This window comes from Engraulis encrasicolus, chromosome 8, assembly GCF_034702125.1.
Source record: "Engraulis encrasicolus isolate BLACKSEA-1 chromosome 8, IST_EnEncr_1.0, whole genome shotgun sequence".
NCBI classification, from domain to species: Eukaryota; Metazoa; Chordata; class Actinopteri; order Clupeiformes; family Engraulidae; genus Engraulis; species Engraulis encrasicolus.
Genome location: NC_085864.1, coordinates 55,559,007 through 55,562,400, shown reverse-complemented (window position 1 = coordinate 55,562,400; position 3,394 = coordinate 55,559,007). Strand labels below are relative to the sequence as shown.

The 3,394-nt window shown below is 39.4% G+C and overlaps 1 long non-coding RNA gene across 1 annotated transcript; it reads left to right on the top strand.

Moving 5' to 3' along the window:
* Positions 1–1,372: 1,372 nt before the first annotated feature.
* On the top strand, positions 1,373–3,108 carry LOC134453795 (uncharacterized). Its single transcript, XR_010035762.1, has 3 exons — positions 1,373–1,461; positions 1,936–2,017; positions 2,264–3,108. It is a non-coding gene; the product is annotated as an uncharacterized LOC134453795 (long non-coding RNA).
* The last annotated feature ends 286 nt before the right edge of the window (positions 3,109–3,394 follow it).

Sequence of the window (3,394 nt, the reverse complement as noted above, 5' to 3'; positions counted from 1 at the left end):
ATGTGCCCCTGCCGTGATTCTCATTAATATTCATGATTCACGTGCACAGTGAGTGGCAGGTAGATTATTCATGTTCCTGGGCACGAGTTGGTAAGTCCTTTAGTTGAGTAGATGCCGCTTGCTGTTGAAGTCCTGCTGAAGTTTCCTTTATCCTATGTGCGTAAATGACCAAAATGTAAGTAATCCTGACGAAATGTGAAATATCTAGTCTTTTTCCCCCTGTGTATGTGATGTGTGAGATGATAGATAGAAGTTTTAGAGATCGTTTTTTGTCTACTCATTTCCAGCTAAGTTACCTTGAGTTTAGCTTGACTTTACTGCAGATTTACGGTGCTATTTGCTTCCTATGTATGTGTAGAGTCATTTCGAGTGCAGTGTGTCATAAATCTGCCCTTTATTAGACACTGTAGGCTTATAATCGTGATGCAAATTTTTGTATTTTGTATTTTTGTATTGTATTTTGTATTTATTTAAAGTGAAGATGCTGGAACTTTCCATAGCTGTTGGCAACCTGTTTTACCGCTAGTTGCCTATAGAGGGCGATCTTCCTCCATTTTTGTCATGTGTCCTGTATCTCTGTGTTAGTGCACCAGTATAGTTTTAACTGGAAGATATTTTCCTGTCCCCTTTTTCCCTTGTAGACCACACACACACTCGCATGCCTTTGTTACATTCATAATGTAAATAATTGGAAACCTACTGAAGACTATTTTTTTTTGGAATTGCATTCAATTGTACCCTGGTGCTTTGCTGTGCTGCATTCATTGTATTACCTTATATTGAAGCCAGTAAATTCCTTTTATTCCACATTGATGTCCTGTGTTCTGATCGACACACCAAGAAAACACGCACGTATTTTCCAATTTTCCTAATACAGTCCACCCAATTAGTTCCTGAGCTACACCCATTGTAATAGCTCGTGCCTAGCTGGATCGCCACCGCGTGAAGTGCGGACATGCTTTGTTTTGTCAGCGAACAGTCAGATGGAGTAGCAGCAGCTATCACTGTAGCCCAAACAAGAACATTGCTTGTGTGGTTGTGCATCAAAGGAAAACATTAAATGCAAAATTCCAAACCGCATAGGCATGAACCCATTGAACTGTGCATACAAAATGTTAATGTGTAGAGTAAAATGGTACAGGTTAAGGGCATTAAAGATCCATTTTGCCAAATTAATTGAACAGGCTAATGGCTAAAATGGAATAAATAGAAAAAAAAGGTTTTTGAAGGTTGAATTTGTGTTGAAATATTGTTCAGATTGTCCTCATGCACTTAGTACACTAGTACAGAATAATTTAATCATCTGATGCATGTCCTTATCTTGTCCCCTCCCCCTTCCCCCTTCTTTTTCTAGCTGTTCGTGCAAGATCATTTTTAAGTGAACTTGGTGCACGTGGCATTCAAGACAGCAAAGTTTAAGAGCATCACAGGGACCCAAGTGGTTGAACAGCACAGAAAACAGTGAGTTTTGAATACAAAATGTAAAGTTCAAAATGGTGTGCAGAGTAAAGGTGTGAAGGCCCCATGTTTAAAAAAAGGCTTCACCTATCTGCATACGGGCTGGGCATTAGCTTGGCATTAGCTTAGCGTGATGGAAGCCCAAGACAACATTTTTTTGGAGATATTAACACATTAAAGGCTGACTTAAAGGGCAAAATGACTTATTTTGAGGCATTGCTTAAAACAGTAGTTTCATGTTTTGATATGTCTGTGATGGTATGTTATAGAGCTTGTCTCTTTCTAACCCATGCACAATTTATTATAGGATATTCTGGTGCCTTTTGAAATGGCTTAATGCAAAGCTATGGTTTTGAACTGTTTATGTGTTTCATGTTTTAATGATGTTCACTTACTGCCCTCATATGTCTAGATAACACAAGGTGTGAACCTAATATCTGATGTGTGGGTCTCTCTTGTGTTTTCTTCTTTCTCTAGTTGTTTGAGCAGTGAAAGTGCGATCCAAAGCAGATGATTTTAACAGCACCAAGAGACAAACAGTTCAGCGGCACAGAGAACAGTAAGTTGTGCATTCAAAGTGTCAATGTAGAGATTAAGGTGATACAAAGTAAGGGCATTGAAGGACCATGGTGCAGTTGAATTGAATGGGCAAATGTAAAAATGAAGGTTGAAATGTTCATTTGTTTTCTACATGTGCTTAAAAATGCAATGTTAAAGTCTCATATCTTTTGCATGGCCTTTTGCTTTGACTGATCAGATGATAAATAAGACTTTGCATTAATATTTAATGTTCTTGTTATTTCAGGACGCTGATGAAGAACGGATGTCCGAGGACCTTGCTGCTCAAAAAATGAAGATCTACAGCATCATGTCCAGCTCAGCAGAGGGGCCGAGCGATGTTGGTGTCGTCATTGAGGGAGTGAAAGTTCTCACCACTCTGGGTACCTTTGCCAGGGCTTGCTGCATGCTCCTTGGGCTGACTTATGCACTAAATCTGGCCTACCCTAAGGAGCTCAGATATACATTTGAAATCTTCCAGAAGCTCCTTCTGGAGCTGGACTGTTCGAAGCAGTCCCCAAAGCTGCACACTTTGAAGAGTAAGTTGTTGGACTAAGGAAATGCCGAACTGGACACTTGAGCTGAGGCGGTGCAATGGACACTTGACTTCAGTTTTTCAAAACTTAATGACTTAAAGATTTACCTTTTAATTTCTCCAAACACTACTTTTTCAAGCAGGTTGACACACGCACAAAAAAGTCAAAATGTGTTATGCCATCATCGGTTGATTTGTTGATATCTGATGTGTCTGTAGATGTGTTTGAAGCTGTGAACGAAACATAACAGTTATATCTACTGTGCCGTTTAGCAAACTTATGCTAAGACCGTGCGATGGACACTTGAGCTGAGGCATTGCGATGTGTACATTGTGTAGTGGCCAACAACCTTATGCCACATGGACTAGGTGAGAGTTTAATAGGGCCGTCCATTTGTAGATTTTGTCTTGGGCATTCTTCACAATATCAGACACATGAAGGTATAATTCCAAAGGAATTAGCATTGTGTTTTCAGATATTTACAAAGAAAAAGTACTTCAGTTTGTCTGAACTTAATGACTTAATTGGACATTTTCCTTTTAAGGGATCAGATAAAGCCAACTGCCCTCAAGCAGTTCTTAAAAGCTACATTCACCGCAAAACTACAGGTGGAAATGCCCATGAAAATTGGGCCTTAATAAGGTTGTTCTCATTGTTGGTCCACTGCACTGCACTTCATGTGTCTGATGTTCTGAAGAATGACGAATACAGAATGTGCAGACTGGTGTGTTCCCACTTCAAATAAAATAGCATAGTTTACATGTGCTCACTGTTAACTTTCTTACCAAACTTAGTGCATTGTTTTGGTGTTAAATGCATATGTCCATTGATTGAGAAACTGA